This window comes from Ambystoma mexicanum, chromosome 9, assembly GCF_040938575.1.
Source record: "Ambystoma mexicanum isolate Mex_15411 chromosome 9, UKY_AmexF1_1, whole genome shotgun sequence".
Lineage (NCBI taxonomy): Eukaryota > Metazoa > Chordata > Amphibia > Caudata > Ambystomatidae > Ambystoma > Ambystoma mexicanum.
In genome coordinates this window covers 1,352,034,627-1,352,054,655 of record NC_090931.1, presented here as the reverse complement: position 1 = coordinate 1,352,054,655, position 20,029 = coordinate 1,352,034,627, and positions in this window count along the sequence as shown.

Genomic DNA, 20,029 nt, shown 5'->3' with positions numbered 1-20,029 from the left:
CTTGCTGAGATGCAAACACACATTTGCACAAGTCGATACCCCAAACGTATAGGGCTATTGCAAGGTAGTCAGAAAAATAGTTCTAACCAAGTTCCAAATGTGTCATGCAAGTAAACGTTGATTGCAGAACCCGCAACAGCGTACACAAAAGTGTTTGTAAACACCCACACTGCCAAAACCCAGATTTGGGACACTTTTTTTTAATTTAGTTTTTATTGACAATAGCCAAACATGAGGTCGGGCCGGACATCCGACCCGGTCAGCAAAAACATTAAAGTAAATCACATTGCCATTAACATTTTCAAATACTTTTATCTTAACGCCCTTTCCCAATTCCCCCCCTCCCACCCCGCCCCCCCAAACAATTAACAAGCCAGGTTTTGAGGTGTAACAAACGTATAAAGTTCCGGGAAGAACACTTGCAAGCCGTTTAGTTATTAAGATTAGCACTCGAGACAGTGGGGTCCATATGAGAGATAGGTGAGCGAAGGCTAGGCCGGGTCTAAGCGAGGAGTGTGGGGGCCTGCCAGATCAGCACAGTTACACTGGACTGCATGCCCAACCTTAGAGCAGTGATACAGCACTTCTCCCTCTTTCTTCAGCTGCAGGTGGGCACAGAGAGGGTTCAATGCATACGACATAACCAGTCCACCACCAAGCAAATACACAGAATGGTAATGATAGACAGGCGACAGTGGCCTCAGTAGTTAACTCTGCAGGGTGTGGTAGGGTGAGTGTTACTGAGAGTCAACAGATCGGGACACCTCTGTTGTGGGCCAGTACGAAGACCCTTCTATAAGCGCATGGAGACACAATCATCGTGCAAGAGAACTGCAACCCATTCTTTTGTAAATTCCGTCATGGTGTCATTTGCTATAGCTGTAAGCTTTTCGTACGAGAATATCGCCCTGAGCTTGTGAAGCCATTCTTCCTTGGAGGGGGCCAGGCCGCTCTTCCATTTTTGAGCAAGCGCCAACCTTCCTGCTCGCAGCATGGCACCAATGACCTTGGGGTATACATTTGTTTCCGTCTCCGGCAAGGGGGTACCTAGCAAGACTTCTAACAGGTGCAAGGTTGGACCGAACCCTCAATATCTTTAATCCAGCTGAGTAGTTCCGACCAGTAAACCTGTATAGCTGGACACCCCCACCACATGTGACACCAGGTTCCCCTCTGGTGACAGCCCCTGGGGCAGAAAGGGGATACGTCTCGGAACATTTTAGACAACAGGGACGGGGGGCGATGCCAAGAGTGAAGAATTTTGAAGCTATGTTCCATGGCAGCTGTATACAGAGAACCCGTGAATATACCTTTAGAAACAGCCCTCCAGGTTTGGTCATCCAAGGACATTCCCAGTCTCTCCTCCCATATGCGTTTGAAAGGCTGTCTGCCCTCTAGGTCGGATGTTATCAACACACTATAAAACTTGGACAACGCACCCTTGCGTGATGTGCTTTTGGCCAGGATGGATTCAAACGGGGTAAGGGGGCGATTCAGCTGTTCGGACCACCGGGGTTGTGACAATATCCCCTTCAATCGTAAATATTCAAAGATCGTGGGGGGCCTATCCACCAGGGCCTCCAGCAGGTTGTCATACCCTATGAAGCCCTCTTCACGTGACAGCTGGGAAACTCTTTCCAGGCCCATGTCTGACCAGGCTTGCGTGTCGCGGAAACCCCTTGTGTCCAGGTCGATGGGGAGCCCCCATAATGAGGATAGCGGGGAAGGCCAGGTGGATAAGAGTTTATTGGCTTTGCTAGGTTTCCATAGCGCCCACAGGGCTGTCAAGGTGGGATGTGTTTTTAGCTGGGGTGGGAGAGCTTTAGGAGAGACCCAAAAGTAATCACTAACCTTTTTCGGGTGGGCATGGATGTCTTCTATATACGTCCAGTATGTGCCCATGTCGTCACGCATATGCTCCAATATCACCCTGAGCTGGGCCGCCTTATAATAGAGTCGGAAGTCGGGGAGGCCAAAACCACCATGTGTCTTCGGGAGGGTGAGGGTGGAGGTTTTGATTCTAGGCCTCTTGCCGCTCCAGATAAAATGGAGGATACGGGCCTGCAGTCCCTCGAAGAAAGTCTCGGGGATCACAACAGGAAGCGCTGCGAAGAGGTAGAGGAGGCGAGGCAAGACATTCATCTTGACTGTGACCATGCGACCCAGCCAGGAAAGCGTGAGGGGAGCCCATCTTTTGAGGTCTCTACTGATCTGGGCAAGGATCCCCGGGAAGTTGTATTGGTATAGCTGTGACAGGTCTCTGGGGATGGTAGTGCCCAGGTACCTAGCGAATTCTCTTTCAATCATGACCCCCTGAATATCGGAATTGCTCCCGATGTCCCGATCGCTCTGGCCGATCGGCATGATGCTTGATTTGGAAGTGTTTATCCTCAACCCAGAGAAGGAGCCAAAGTTGTGTATGAGGCCGAACAATCGGGGTAAGGATGTCTGAATATTGGTTAGGTAACCCAGGATGTCATCTGCAAATAGGGAGAGTTTGAAATCACACTCTCTGCATCGTATACCCGTGATTTCCGGGTCGTTCCTGACCGCTATAGCTAGGGGTTCCATTGCCAAGGCATACAATAGGGGTGACAGGGGGCATCCTTGTCGGGTGCCCCTAGTGAGGGAAAGGGGTTCCGAAGAACCTCCGTTAACCAACACTCTCGCTGAGGGGCCGTTATAGAGTGCCGCTACCCACCCACAGAAATTGTCCCCCAGGCCCATCTTTCGGAGAACCCTGCCCATGTAAGGCCACTCGACACGGTCAAAAGCCTTTTCTGAGTCAAGTGAGAGGAGATACCCTTCCACTCCCTGCCTGGATGTCTCGTGCATAAGGTTGAGGGTTTTTCTTATGTTATCGGACCCCTGGCGCCCCCTGATAAAGCCCACCTGATCCCCGTGCACTAGGGTAGGGAGGAACTTCGCCAGCCTATTCGCTAGGAGCTTGGCCAGTATTTTAACGTCCGTATTAAGGAGAGATGTGGGGCGATAGGATTGGCAATGCGCGGGATCCTTGCCCTCTTTAGGCAGGACTACAATCATAGCCAACATCATTGTGGGAGGGAGAGTGCCGTGGACTAGCGCGGCATTGAACATCTTAGCCATGAATGGGGCGAGTGCAGTCTTATAGGTTTGATAAAACTTGACGGTGAAGCCATCGTCTCCCGGGGCGGTGCCACTCTTTAAAGAGGATATAGTGTCGACTATTTCCTCTGGGGAGATGGGGTGTTCAAGTGCCTCGGCTTTCTCTGGGAGAAGGCCCGGGATGGGGAGAGAGTCCAGGAACTTGTCGATGTCTTTCCCATTCCCCGAATATTCTGAGCGATATAATTTTTCATAGTATAGCCTAAATTGCTCTGCTATCTTAGTGTCCCTCGCCGTAAGGTCCCCCTCCGGGGTACGAATCGAGTTGACCCTCCTGCCATTCTTAAGTTCCCGGAGTCTCCAGGCCAAAATCCTGTCCGCTTTTTCCCCCTTTTCCATATATTTTTGTTTCAAAAAGGAGAGCTTTCTTTCCGTTTGACCCACTTGAAGGTCTGCTAGCTTAGCCCGCAACCCCTGCAATTCCTCCCACTGCCCCGGGAACATCTGCGTTTTCAGCTTTCCCCCTGGCTGGATGGCCACTATCTTATCTTTTAGCTGTTTCTCTTCGCGCTCCCTCTCCCTCTTTCTCCTGGACCCAATACCAATAAGTGTGCCTCTAATAGTTGCCTTAAAAGCCTCCCATACTCCCATGGAACCGACCTCTCCATTATCATTCAGGGCAAAGTATTCTTCTATGGCTACCAGGAGGGATTGGCGTATCTCCCTATCTTGCAAGAGGAGGTCATTACACTTCCATCGGGATTCAGCTGCCGGGGCGGGTGGAGGCCAATCATTATCTTTATCATGTCGTGGTCTGTCCAGGAGACGGTTTCTACTCTTGAGCTTGTGACCTCTCCCTGCAATGAAGAGTCCACCAGAATGTAGTCTATGCGTGAAAAAACATTGTGTGGCTTAGAGTAGAAAGTGTAGTCGGGGTTCCGACCCTGCACAGAGACATGTGTATCGCACAACCCCAATACTTCATTCACTTCCTGAAAGGCCATCGCCAACTTCCTATGGAGACGGATGTTGGGGCAATGATTTGCTGACTTCCTGTCCCGCTCGGGGCACAGCACCATATTAAAGTCCCCCCCCACCAGTAAGGTGCCCTCTGAGAATGCCAATATCGTCTCTCTCATACCCTCCCAGAAGATGTCTTGCGCTTCATTCGGGGCGTATATGCAAACCAGTGTGAACAAGCGGCCCCGCACCTCCCCTTTCACCATAAGGTACCGACCATCCGGATCTGCCTTTGAGGCTTTAAACCTAAAGTGGGCCCCAGGGGACACCAACAGGGCCACCCCCCGCTTCTTTGTTTGTGAAGAGGCTGTGAACAAATGGTCTATGGTTTTGGCCTTGAGCTTAGGCTCTTTACCTCGAACCCAATGGGTCTCTTGTACAAAGAGGAAATGTAGGCGTAACTTCGCAAACTCCCTTATGATCAGTGACCTTTTTGTGGGCGAGTTGAGCCCACGGACATTTAATGACCCCACTGTTAAGGATTGGAGTGTATCATCCATTAAAGAAGTTGTCAAGGCTCATGATACCACTCCCTGAGTCGCAAGCGTTGTAGTTCCCATATTGTCTTTGCCGCCCACCGTTGGCTCGAGAAAGCCCCCGGGGCGCACAAGTAACCCGAAACCTTGGCACGCTAGAACAGTGATCCCAACACCCTAACCCCCCCTCGTCCCACCCCCCTTCCCCCTCCCTCTTGATCGCCTGGTTGATTCGTGACATTGACAGAACCATCCAAACCAGGCCACCGATGTCTCCCCCCTCCGGGCTTATTGACTTCTTCTTGAGTCATGACTCGAGCCCCCCCCTATCCCCGGATTCAATGCAATTCACAAACTACTACAACCCCCTCCATTCACCTAATTAGGTGTCCTTCGCTTCATGAGGCACCAGAAGCTCGTTTCAACCGTTCGAGGGGGCTGGCGATGCCGGAGCCACCCTCCTGAACTTTCTTTGGCCTCGGACTCTGCACCTTTCCTTCGGGGCTTTATTCCCTGTCGGACCTGTCGGGCGCCGCTCACAGTTCTGGTCCCCCGTTTCCATGGCCGGACTGTCTAATAGTTCACTCGACACTCTCTGGATGTCGTCCTCGGTAATCAGAGCGTACTTGTAACCTTCGAATTCAAAGGAGAGTGAAAAAGGATACTCCCACCTGTACCGGATACCCCTGGAGAGGAGCATCTTCGTCAGCGGGGAGCAGAGGCGGCGTCTTGCGAGGGTGAAGGCCGACAAGTCTTGGTAGATCGAGATCCGGGCTCCTTCCCACTCCACCGGCCCCCTTTTGCAGGCCAGTCCGAGAATCCTGTCTTTTTCAGAAAAATAGCGAAAGCGGACTAATACCGATCTGGGGCCTCTGGAGGACGCCCCTGCTCTGTGGGCTCTGTCGATGGTGGGTTCATTGGTATTAGCCCCTTCAAATAGCACTCATATTACCGCGTTGACGGCCTTGATGATATCTGCTTGCGTTTCACCTTCGTGTTCTGGGAAACCTAGAAAACGTAAGTTGCAGCGACGTTCCCTGTTCTCCAGGTCATCCATTTTTAGGGCGCATTTCTCTTCCCTTCTCTCAAGCTCCGACAGGCGCATGTCGAACTGGGTTTCGAAGATGTCGGCCGAGGCCGTGTTGTTTTCCAATGCCTGGACCCTATCATCTATATTGTCCACTTTTTTGTCTAAGGTGTCCAATCGTAAGGTAATGTCCGCCCTGAAGCCCTTAATTTCTTCCAATAAGGCCGCCATACCTCTGGTGACTGTGTGCATCCACCGGTTCCTGTTGCGTCTGGGCCACCATTGCGGGGGGCGTGCGATGAAACTTCTGCAAGGATTCTCTCCAGTTCATAGGGCCTTGCCCCAGCAGGCCCGGGCTGTGGGCAGCGGCGCCAGGGGTGGGGGCTAGCGTCAGTCTCGGGGCAGAAAGCGGTGCCTCGGCTCCGGGAAGGCCGGACGTCCAACCAGCTTCCCCCTATAGGCGAGGGTTCCTCCTATGCTGGGAAATGAGGAAACTGTTCAGGCCAGGCCGGTATACGGTATAACTTGTGGATGATAGCCTCCCGCGCCTCGTGCTCCCCGGGCCACGCAACTGCCGCGCCAGGGGTATGTTCCACCCACGTTAGTCTTTTCGGGTCTGTGTTATGCGTTAGTGGGGCTCACCGGGGGTCCTGCGGGTGAATCTCCGCTTCTCCCGGCGCGGGCCTTGTCCAGGCCTCCTGTTTCACCTCGCGTCGGTCCACCTCTCCATCGGCCAGGCCCGCCTCGTCTGCCCCCAGAAGCCCCCAGGAGCGAACCGCGAGTCACCCCCACCAGTGAGAACCGGGCGGGGGGAGGAATCCGCCGGCCGGGGGCGCCTAGGCCCTCTAAAAGGCCTCGCTCAGGCCCGGGCTCAGCGTAGTTTTCTGCGGAGCCGCGGCGCCGCAGGGAGGAGGGGCTTCCGTCCCGCGGGGATGTAAGTGCTCAGAACTCTGGATCGGTTCCACCTCTGATGCTCACATTTGGGCTAGGGGTGCCCGACACCTTCCTACAGGCTTGGGTGGTGTCAGCTCCTCATTCCTGGGGCGTCGGGGGGGGCTCAGGTCCCGCGATCTGTGCCCTGTCGAGGAGACGAGCGGAGATGCGTCAGTCCATCTCTGCGCCCCCTGGTGGATCCTTGGGACACTTTTATCTTACAGATTGACTAGCTGGGGTGCCTGCCGTTGCCGTGTCCTGATCGGGTGTTGTCTCATTTGCCCCGGAGTAGGTTTGTTTGTTAAATATTTATAATATTTATATGTTGCTCTTGTACTCTTGGTGGCAAGTCTTGCTTCAGTTTGCTTTGGTCTCTCATGTGCCCTGGATACAGTTGCTCTTATCCTCTGGTCAGCAAGTTATGCTGCTGTTTGTTGTTGTGTTTCAGAAGCTCTTGATATTCATTTTCGCTTTGCATCAGATGGAGCTTTTCCAAACGATGTTAATTTTTTGTGTGGCATGTTTCAGTCACTCAATGGCTTCAGCACATTTGAGAAAATGTCCAAGAAAGATTGATTGATTGTCCTCTCTTCTTGTGAATGTACTTAAGTAAACTGTAAAGTTGCCATTTTTCACATTTGGAGTGGCGTGATAAAAATAAAAATTTATCATTTTTTTATTCCCTAAAATATGCTTTAAAAACACTTTTGAACTGTATACAGTAGTAATACATTTCAAAGGAATAACCAGCGCATCAACCATTTTGCTTTGGACACTTTTCCTAATGTTCCCTTCTTCTGCACCTACTCTAGGAAATCGGGGGTGAGCATTAGTGAATGAGGGTGTCCATGGAGTAAATTATGACTATAGTGACTATTACCTTGCCCCAAGCAAATGATGAATCCATGCACATTTTGATAGCAGTGGGTTCAACTGTGTGGATTTGTATAGCCGGACAAACATACACACACACACACACACATCCAACATTTGTTTTGCATACACTCATAGACAACAATCTTTCCCCAGACAAAAGAGGAATCCATGCAAAATTTGTTAGACGTGGGTTCAACGGTGTGGATGTGTATAGGCGGACAAACATACACACATACATACATCCAGCATTATATATAAAGATGGTCAGTCATTTTTAACTGGGCGAGACATAGACATATATACTTTGTGCATATCTAAACATTGTCCCATTACTTTGCTTCATCCTACAAACTGATTTCTGTGCCTCCGCTGACTTACCCAGTTTACTACTCAATTTCATTTAAGTAATCAAAGGATTTACCACTAGCAGACACTGATCAATGCATGACATTTTCCTTGACCAATTGATTGATTTTGACAAAGACAAGACACTAGGGACCTCATTTGCAAAATGTTTAATGTACAAGTAGACTTTGCGCCATGCAAAAAAAAAGCAGATTCATAACTCGGACTTTGTGCTGTCCCTACCCACTTAGAAGCGTGTGCGAGCAGTGTGCACTGGAGGCACTGGAGGGGTCAGCACAAAGAATATAAAGCGGCGGAACATACAACATTCTCATTAAATGAGGAAAATGAGGAAGAACACGGGCGTGTTGAGGGAAGCACTGTGCAAACATCAAACATGCCTCATCAAGCGCTAAGTAAACACCATTCACAAATGCTTTTGCACAGTTATTTTGACTCCAAAGGAGAACTATCATTCCTTGATTTTACCGCCACCCATTACCCGTTGCAAAACACAATGAAGGCTGACGCATTAAAACACAATTCAACTCCAATGGACATACATTTGCCACAATGCCAGCTGTACTGATATTATTACATGAAAGGAGGAGGAGGATTAAGAGGAGGGCCATAATATGAATAGGGTGCTGACAGTTTAGTCAGGAACTTGGAAGGGCCTTTCATGTGAATACATGTAAATCCATGTAGAATATATTTAACAATGATCTCCACAGAGAAATGAAAAAAACAGGCAGAAAATTAATGTGTCCAATGCCTTTCCAATGCCTTTCGGATTCAAAAGCCCTTTGACAGGGACAATGTTCTGAAATCAATGACATGCATGCAAAGATACAGTCAATATAGCTAAAAAAATCTGTTTACCAAGTTTCTGAGAAAATGTATCAACAATATTTAATAATAAAAAAAAACAATAAAGTATCCTAGCTTCCTGCGTTTGTTTATTCTGTGTGTTTCTCCTTGTCGTCAAGTGTGCATGCTGAAACAATGTATAACACAGTCACTTAACTGAGATAAATGCAATACACCTCTCTCTGTATCCACTATGCACATCCTACCTGATGCAAATGATACTTTCCCTACTGACCAACCCTATGGGTGGATGCCATGTGTTATCTCATGTTACTGCAAGTCAGAAAAATAATATGCGTGTTACTAAAAAGAGTTCATTTCTGGTATGACTGCCACTATTAAATGAGAAAAAAGTGTAAGCTTCCTTACCTATGCCTAGGAGTAAATATCAAATGGCTCGCAGCCACAGACGGACTGCCTCAGTGCGAATGAGATGGGTAGTCATGCATAATTTATATCCGATGAAATGCCGTGTTGGCAGCGTTATTTTATGCGATTATATGATATGTTATGATATGATATAATATGGCATTTATAACGAAATTGTGACCTCATCACTCTCTTTTAGGTTCTTCATATGCGGTGTTTCGGCTTCAATAAAGCTCATTTAAAGGAACAATCCTCTGTAAAAAAAAAGGGGGAGGAAAAAACCTAATGGAACGGTAGGTTGCTATTTCTATGTGGTGTTTCATCAGTAATATGCTGCAATGAGTCGCTCATAAGGGTGTACTGATCTATAAACTTGTGATAAATATATAGAAGTGCAGCAAGCTCTCTGCCACTGACGATTCACTGCATAAGATCCAAATAGAAACTTCTAGATACCATGGGCTTACTATTAAAGGATGCAATACTTTATTGTTAACTACAATCTTTAAAAATGTTGTGGTGAACAATATGTACACCACATGGACTACATTAGAAAAGGGCATAACTGTGAGTGTTCAAGCTGTCCATGAAACAAAGAATTAGTGTGGTCAAAAATGTGTGTGACCTCTCTATGCATCTAATAAAACCCATCTGGGGGATATAATGCATGGTGCTGTAGGGATCTAAACTGCGGGTTTCTTGCTACATAACTCAAGGATGTGATGTTATTTACAATTTATTTTAATGATCTAAAGGAAAGGGAAAACACATTATAGATAGCAATGGAAGTTGCATTTGTTCATTGAGACCCCCCGGAAACAAATAATTCAGGTGGTTGATCCAAAAAGCCTCTCTGTGGTTCATCAGCCATGTAAGATCGTGTTCTTGTTGCTTGTAGTTGATCACTTTGAATACTTGAAAGGTCATTTGAGATACCTGTTGTCCTTTTGGTAGAAATTGTATTGTGATTGGCAATATCTGTTTTTAAGTTCATACATTGGAGTGATGGTTATTCCACCTGAGTTTCACGTTCCTTGTTGATTTCCCCACATAGTACTTGCTGCATAGACATGGTATACCAAACAAATAAACATTGTGGCTATCACAGGTTGTGAAATCACTACAAACTTTCTTTTTTACCAGTATCTGGATGATGTACTATGTTGCCTTTAAATAACTACAAAGCCACAAAATGTACATTGGCGGTATGGGTATGTACCTGTTCTGCTGCAGAGTATGGTCTTCTTTCTAGTGTCACTGTTGTGAAAGGGGCCCCTAAGGGTCCCTCGCGTTATGGAAACAAGGCAAGTCGCCACACACGATAGATACGCCAGACACAAGGTTGAATTCCCAAAGCTAGGGTTTATTGCAAAGCAAAAGAGTCTCAGTTGGCCAACTCGGACTCACGCCCCGCGACGTGTATCTCTAGACCTCGAGGGACGCAAGAGAGTGAATTACGTACATCAGTTACATATATACAAAATGCACATCTTATAATTAGCTATGACATGTTAACACCGCCCTTTATTGGGTTTCTTTGAACTCAGTGTGATGATGGACAATTTCGACGAATATGACACCTTCAAATATCTATTCTAGTAACAATGAGCAAGAATATGCAATTTTGCAAGTGTAGAGACAGACTTCTTTGTTGAACAGAACATCGTGCTTCTGTTCTTGTAAGCGAGCTACATACGGTTAGCCTTCTCCCTTCTTTCGAAAGTAGGTAGCCCAAATAGGCCACCTCCTTTCGATTATATTGAAATTTCTTCAGACTAGCTTTATGGCCATGTGCCGCTAGGTGTGACAATAGTAATACAGTGCTTTCTTTACAAATCTCCTCTGTGTCAGCAGCTAACAACAGATCATCTATGTATTGCAAGAGTACGCAACCCACTGGTAATTCTAGCATGTCTTACTGCTCTTTCAATACTCCACTGTAAATACTCGGACTGTTCAGTGTATCCTTGCGGAATCCGCGCAAATGTAAATGAGCGTCCTCCTAATGTGAACGCGAACAAATATCTGCTGTCCTTGTCCAACGGTATGCTAAAGAAAGCATTTTTCAGATCAATTACACTAAAGTATTCTGCTGAGACAGGTATCATTGTCAATATTGTAGAGACGTCTGGGACCAAAGGAAATTGTGGATCTACTACTTTGTTCAGCGCGTGCAAATCAATTATGAAACGGTATGGTACTTCATTGCCTCCCTTTTTATAAACTGGAAGAATCGGACTGTTGCATGTACTGCCTGTAATTTCTTCAATCACCCCTAATTTCACCAAATCTGTAACAATACTCTTCAATCCTTTCTCACCATCAGCCGAAATTCTGTATTGGGGAATTCGTGGCAGTGTAACACCCTCTTTCAAAATGATCTTTACTGGCTCTATTTTCAAGCATCCTACATCATTATCATGCATTGCCCATATACAGGTTGACACTTTACTTAACTCTCCTGGTAAAGCTTCAGACTTGAATTCTGACACAGGGGCATCTTGTGGCCAAATCGTCAGGAACACCCCGTCTGCCGTGCAATGTATAACTGCACCTAACTTTTTCAACAAATTTAATCCCAACAGGTTTTCCCCACAATATTCTATTAGGAGAAAAGGACAATGTTCAGTGAATGGTCCTATGGTAACTGGGACTGGTTGGGACACGGGGTTAATCACTGGTGTACCTGCGAACCCTACGGAAATATTATTTTCCTGACAGTGGTATATCCGGAACCAAGTGATGGTCTATTGAACACTTCTGTGCTCCTGTATCTACAAGGAAACGGTGCTCCTCATTCTGTAAGAGGATTCAATTCAGCACTACAGCCAAGTTAACGCCTAGTCTATAATACTGAATGAAAACCCTTATTGATATATCTTTAGGTCCAGTTCATGCGTTCTGGATGACTACCCTTGTATAACACCCCTCTCTTGGAATCCCCCTGACCCCACTGAGCCAAGAAGTAGTTCTGTTTTGCAAGTTTAAAAGGTTTATTTGATAAATTAAAATATAGATATCACACTTTATAATAAATTAATAATTGAATATCACACTTAATCTGATATGGGAAATATTAACAACGGAGAATCTGGCACTAGCACACTTCTTTATAATGACTAATGAGTTGACATGAAATGGATAAGGTAGCACACTGGTAAATAGGAACAAAAGTATAATGTGGTAGAGGATGCTTTATGTAAGCTCAGTTGGATGCAATATTCAATGAATGCAGTACAGAAAATAATCAATATGATTTCAACCAAACAATGTAATCACTTTTCACTGGCTATTCACTCCCCCCCTCTTTATGCAATGCAAGGAAATGGGAGGAACGCACACAGTTCTCAAAGATGCAATCAATGTAATCAGTCCACCCCAGCAAGCTTAGACAACAGATAGAAGTTTTGAACACACAGGCCCAAATTGCTTTGATATGTGCTGGCAATGAATGAGAAAATATGCTAAAACGCTTTTAATTCCCTTTTAGAGGTTCAGAGTGAGTGGTATCTAGTTAATATTAGTCCAGGCTCACACTAGCAATGATGCAGGAATGATTAGCAGGTTAAACGAATTTCTGGCAAATGGAAATCAGCAGCAGCAGTTTTTTTACATGTGAAGAAATTGCAAATCGCGGCAAAATTCGCGGATGCGCCGAGCGCTATTACAGAGGACCGCAAGGACTATCTCTACCGTTTTGGGGTCCTAGGAAAGCCTGGGATCTCAGCTTCCAAATGAAAGTTATTGCAAGTCTCTAGCCCAAACGGTTGCGGAGATATGAGCAATTTAGTAAAGGTCGTTTTTGGTTTTGTACATTTTAAACGCACACTTTTTCAAAATGACAAGTGACACATTTTTTGCAGCTAGAATGACAGGTGACAGCTAGGAGGCAGTTCTACTTAGGTTAAATAGATTGAATTAGATGAATTTAAACTAAGAGATGTGTTCTGAGTTTTGCTAAGTACTCACAAGAGATTTTGAACAGGAAAGCGACTTGGTCACGGACTTCAGTCTGGTCAGGTCTCTCTGGGTACAGCACTGCTTTCTCTCTGGTCTGGTCTCTGCTAGGCACAGCACTGCTTTCTCTCTGGTCTGGTCTCTGCTAGGCACCGGTTCTTTGGGTCTCTCTGCTCTGGATAGATTGAAGTCTCTAGTTTGGCTTTCTCTCTGGTCTGGTCTCTTAGTACTGGATAGATTGATGAATTTGAAGTCTGGATCTCTGGATGTGGTATGGCCCGGCAGAGTGCGTTGCTGCAAATGGAATTTTACCTCTCTATGTGTCCTGACTCTCTGCTTTTATCTGTTTCTTGAGAGTGGGTGTGTGTGTTGCATCACTAGACTTGCCCCTCTCATTTGTCATTGGTCAGCTTTCATTCGTCCCCTTGATTGGCGAACTGAACTGTGAGTCAGATTGATGTCATTTTATGATCTCTTGAAACAACCTCCCTTATCATCTGTGCACCCAAATCTATATATGATCAAAATACATACTTCAGAGTTACACAGTTGTTTGAAATTACATATACATGGTGTGGCTGAATTTAGCCATGTCTCTGTACAAATCTGCTTTTTCTAGGAGCTTGCTTTCAAAGAGTGTACATAATTGACTTTTTAACTGCTTTTTCAATTTCTGACATGGACCCAACTTTACATACATGTGCGCAGGGGGTAGGGACATTAACTGATGAAGTTTCAGATTTTTAACATGCACACATTTAGAGTAATATCCACTTTTCCGCTAAAACCCCCCTGAACATACCACCGGTTCCTACCACGTCTTAAACTGTGGGCAGAAAAATCACAAGAATTATGGTATCATTTATAAAATTTTCACATGTCCGCACCATGAGTTATTAATCTTTTTCTAAACAATATCCTGGCTACAAAGGGGTGTGGTTTTCTCTCAGCACAAGGTAGAATACTGGTTTTTCCAGTTCTGCCAAGCCAGCTTGCTCTCACAGGCAGTGCCCCTCCCAGCTTCTTCAGGAGGAAGCCACTTTTTACGACGTCTGTAATAAAAACCTTTGCCTGAGTGGAGAGGGCTTTGTTCACTCTCTGGCAGAGCACAGGAAATTCAATTATCAGATAGATGGCATATCCTTAGTGTGGGCAGCAAAAGGAACATTGGCCTGGGAACATAGTTGTGACTCAAGTTTCACTCCTGATGGGATCAGTTGCTAGGCAAAATCAAGTTCCTTAAGCCAGACCTTCAGCTAACTGGCAGGTTTTTGGTTGCTTTTTAACTTAACTTGCAATTTTACACATGCAGCTAGAATGCTGATTCTAAGTGCAAAACTATGACATTTCAACAGTTACAAAGGCATGTGACACCAAACATAGGTCACTCATTTAATCTAAACATTTTCGATTTTAGTGTCTTTAAATCCAGTGCAACTTAAACTGCTGCAATCATTTAGAGCGGCACAGCTCAGCCAGTCTTGTTATAAACCTTGTCTTATGATCTTCATTTCCCAGATTTTGTTAGGCACACAAAACTCCATTCTGCCAAATGTCTGCTGGTGTTCAGTAAATATTTTGCACATATTGCAATGTTTGAAAATAGGCATTTTGACTTGCCTTCAGAAAAACACACAGTGGGTTTTAAAACGCCGGCTTTTGGATAGTGGTGAGTACTGGTACTGCACCCATTTTTGGGATTTTCTTGGATTAATGCATTCTAAACAGGAATGGTTCTTACATGGTAGTAAATCCTTGCTTAACATTGTTTTGATGGGGCTCCTTACAGTAAGATGGTTATGTGGAACCCCACAAAAAGGGTTGAATCTTTAAAGTGGTACAATGAGTCACGATTTCAGCAACTTTTTGACATCAGTAACAGTGGATTTTGTTAACAAAGACCTTTCTTTACACTGGTGGGTGGCAAGTTAGGTAACCATTTTGGTGTGCGCACAACTGCGCAGCTCTCCTGGATTCTGGGATGAAATGATGGGCGGCGACAGCGCATCCCCATCTTTACCCACTCCAATGATTTATTTTTGTTCTGGGGCAAAATGATGGGCAGCGACAGCTTAATCCCCACATTCACCCCGTCTAATGATTCCACATGGGTCAAAACCCTCCACAAACCCCGACTCTCATTTCTACGTAGGGTCCTTTCTGATTCACGGGAATAGACACTGGTTCCGACCCCTGCCCTGGGCGGTCCTATTGGGGAAATAACACATCATCCGATGTGTAGTCACTACTATTACTGTAATACGTATTTGGCTGTGTATCGAAAACGTTCCCACTCTTCCCTCTATTTCCCCCACTCTGGTTTCCATACTGTTGGTTTTGCTGGCACTGATTCTGGTTAGGAGCACTTTGGTTGTGGGCTTGGTTTTGATTACCTCCATTATTGTGGTGTTGCTGCATACTATTCCTATTTGGTCCATTCGCTCCTTGGTGCCCTCTGTGCTGTCTTCTCTGACCAGACCCATTTCTATTCTGCAGATGTGCACATTGCGCTCGCCAGTGTCCTTCCTCCTTACAGTACGCACTCTGACTTGGTCCCAATGGCCCCCCATGCATATTCAAATTACTCCTTCCTTGTGCATTCCCACTCCCTCTATTATGTCCTGCTACTTGCTGCAGCAGCACCCGTGTCTTCAGTATGCATGCTTTCAAGTCTTCCCCCACCTGTTTTAACAACAATAATTCGTCTACCATAGCCTTTTGCCCTGGCGATGGTAACTGTTGCTGTTGATTATGTGGCCATAGCATTTCCTTCTTATATCTCCCGATATCCTACCCCTGTACCCAGGTGCAGTAAATATTTCAGCATAATCATCATTCAATTCATTTTTAAGTTCAAAAAGTCCATATACATGTTCCCTTACTTCTTCATCTCTTTCTCTACAGCGTGCTAATGCATTCAAATCTAACAATCGCTGCGGTGGTAATTTCCCAATTAACTGTTTCCATCTCTCCACCAAATATTCACCCATACATTCCAACACTACCTGTCTTTCGTTGCTTCTTCGGAAGTTATACATCGAGGCCAATGCTGCCGTCCCATCATTCCCGTCTATATACATCTCTGCCTGTTGCTGCAATTCCACCTTCCTTTCCTTGCTGATCGCGCTCCGAGTTATCCTTGTGCATCTACTTTGTTCAGTCCCGCCTCTCGCCCCCGCGGTTTCAACTTCAACCCCGGAAGGGACGGACGATACCGAGTCTGTATCTAAGGCGGGAGGTGCGGATGGGACAACAGGAGCGGGGAGTGTCTGCTGTGGGCCTAGTTGGCTAATAGGAAGTGTTACGTGTGCGGTCTGTGGCTGTGGGAGGGCTTGAGCTACGGGAGGGGCTTGAGCAGTTGTTACTGACGTGTTTGGCCTCGCTTCTGATCTTGGGCCTTGTTTTGTATGGATCAATATGTTTTCTATCAATTCATCTGCTATGTGCAATTCTTGTTGTGGGTATATTTTTTCTATATTCAACTGGTCACGTCTACCTGACCTCCTTAGACTCTCAGTCCACTCCTCCTCCTCCTTTTCTTCCGCTACGTCACCTTTCGATTTATGCCTGCGCTCATGCTTCACTCTACTTCTAAGTCGGAGCATTGCTTCCCTTCTCCAATCCTTAACAATATCAAATGCTGCAGGACGCGCTTTATTTCTTATCAACACCCTTTCCAGGTTATCTATTCTCGCTATCTCAAAACTACCATTTATCGGCCACTGATGGTCTTGTTGCTTTCTGGTTTGCCTATGCCAAGTCTCACAGAATATTATCGCTCCCACACCATACTTCAAATACATCTCATACGCCGGCGTTCCCCCAGGTGGTGCAATTTGGCCATCTTCCAAAGATTGTCTACCACAGCGGAAAAACCCTGCTAGGGTTGACAATACCCCAGGCATGTTTCAACCTCCCCTTGCTTAATCAACCTTACCTAGGGCGATTGATTTTGCAAAGTCAACTCTCAACCAATATCAGGGTTATTTTGAATCGGGGTATGACTCACCTGATAAATCAATTTGTCCTCCAGGACACAATTCGTCTGTATACGGACGGAACCAATGACGTTGTGCCTGGTTTCTTGGCTTCTGCCTCATTTCGGGACCCTCGCCTCCTTGTTCTCTAGCCGGGTACGTCGATCAGGGATCAGATGTGTGCAGATCTGCAAAGGAATCTCTCATCACTTCTACAGGGCGCCCCGAACACCTCTTGATCCCGGCTCGATCGTCCCGTCCTCGCCGTTCTCCGCCTTTACTCAATTACAATGTACACGAAGGAACAAGTGGGAGAGGGTCCCTATTCGGGCGCCATCTTGTAAAGGGGCCCCTAGGGGTCCCTCACGTTATGGATACAAGGCAAGTCGCCACACACGATAGATACGCCAGACACAAGGTTGAATTCCCAAAGCTAGGGTTTATTGCAAAGCAAACGAGTCTCAGTTGGCCAACTCGGTCTCACACCCCGCGACATGTATCTCTAGACCTCGAGGGACGCAAGAGAGAGCGAATTACATACATCAGTTACATATATACAAAATGCACATCTTATGATCAGCTATGACATGTTAACACCGCCCTTTATTGGGTTTCTTTGAACTCAGTGTGATGATGGACAATTGCGACGAATATGACACCTTCAAATATCTATTCTAGTAACAATGTGCAACAATATGCAATTTTGCAAGTGTAGAGACAGACTTCTTTGTTGAACAGAACATTGTGCTTCTGTTCTTGTAAGCGAGCTGCATACGGGGGAAGAGTCACATTCCACACCTTACTATCCTTGAGTTGCTATTTGTGTCCTGGGAGCCGACACGCTCTAAAGGGCTAAAAAAGGGGGGCCGTAAGAGGAGCATAATTCAGGCCTCTAGCTGCCTTATTCTAACTTTTTCTACCATATAACGAGACTGGCTGGCATTTGTGAAATGATTAAAAACCCTGCGGCTCTCCTTCAAGGCTACACCCGGGAGGGAGCTCGGCATTCCTCTCTGGGCTGCCCACGTTGTGTTTCAGCGAACTCTTTATTAGCCTCGTGGCCTTGCCCTTTCACATTTTAGACAACAATGTTAACAGTCAGCAGAATAAGCAGAATTGGCAAAACCAAGCTGCGGAGCAGTTTGAACAGAAAGCAATGAGCAATTGTTAAAGAGCAAAATGGTGATTCTTGTTACATCAAAATGGCCGCTCATTGGTCAAACTTGGAAACATGTATTTCTATCGTTATGTACATGAGAGGGTTGGCCCACGGTCACCAAAATATGTTTGCCGTCAAACATGAGAGGTGTCCGTTTTTCTAGACCGACAGTTGATAACACATCTTTAAGATGCTTGCTTCTTGTGTAAGCAAATACTGGTGGGTCCTTATACAGTTGACCTATGGTTCAATCTAGGAAAAAGAATCTAGGGATAAGGATAAGACAGACCAAAGTTTCTATTTGGATAAATATACAAGTGATGGTGTATTTGTATTTTGTATTTATTTTATTTGTATTGCGCGGCTTGCCCGGAGGCATCTGGGCACATAGGTACGAATGTATACATGGTTACAAACCAAGCCTTTCAAAGTATATATGGTTACAAAGCAAGCAGTACAGGTAGTGAGTGTTAAATGAGTCACTTAGTAAGGCAGCAAATATACAGGGTGTACAATAGGTAGAGTAATATACAGTGAAAGCAAATAGGTTATATACAAATAGGTAATCATGGTACATTGTAAATGAGATGGTGAGAGTTAAGGTCATGTATGGGCGTGGTGCTGGGTAGAGAGCCACGTGTTAGCCTTACTTTTGAATGTAAAGTAGTAGGGTTCAGATCTGAGTGCATTGGGAAGTGTATTCCAGAGTCGGGCTGCTATTAGTCGTTTTCTCATTGGTTAGGAAAGTCTATCTGGATTGTGTATTTACTGTATATTGTGCAGTTTGTACCTCAAGTTCAGAAGTAGCCTCCCTCGAGGAAACCTTTTGGCTATCTCCTGCAGTCCCTCACACTCCTGCTCGTCATTGGGGCCTAGAGCTACAGTGATATCTAGAAAGTGTACCTCATTGGTACTAAATTCCATTGTGAACTGTATGCGGGCATCTATCTCATTATTGTATTCAATAAATAACAAAAAGTCTTCTTGTGTTCCCTGGCACATTTTGAAGACATCTTCAATGTATCTGCCCCAGTACCTGATATTTTTATGCCAGATCGGGTGATCTATTATGTTCTTTTTCTTAAACTTATACATACAAATATTTGCATAGAGGGGGGACATTGTGGCCCCCATTCACATGACTGATATGTGTAAGTAATGGTGTTGTTTGTATCTCAAATAGGATCTCATGGAGATGAACTCTTGAATAATTCATCAGATGCATTCAAGCCTTCTGTCTGAAGTAACAACCATTCTACTGACTCCTGTCCTAGATTATGAGGAATGGATGCGTACAAACTCTTAGCATTGATAGTAAATAGAATATCTGAGATGGTAGGGTGAAGATTATATAAATAATTGAGAAAATGGCTAATACAATTACTTGTCTGTTGGATCAGTGGTTGCAGAAAGACCTCAATGTAAGTTGCTAGTGGTTGGAGTATACTGTTAGTGCCAGATAGTATAAGGTGGCTGTGTGTTTCTGTCCCGTGAGGCCTGGGTTGGACAACCCTACTTCTAGCCATCTATAATATGTCCTCTTTATCTGTTCATGATGCCAGAGGGCAGAGGGAAGGGCCAGACAGTGTATAAGTGATGGTTGAGCTAGCTTGCTGCATGCTGGTAATTGTGCCAAGTTGAGCTGTTCCTCGTATAACATGAAACATAAATAGCAAATAATATTAATTAATACAATGGTTAACCCTGGTCCCCCGTGACATCTATCCACTTCACGGCAGCAGCCTTGTCCTCCCCTCCTGACCTGAAGGCTCATTATATGATAGACAGACAAATAAAGCAGACCTAAAGTCTAGCACCACCTACGAATCAAATGAAAAATGCACAGAAGTGGAAGATTTCATGCACACTGTGACAGAGTGCCGCTGCAGCAAGGTGTGCCGGCACCCAGACGGGCACGGTGCTGACTGCCGGT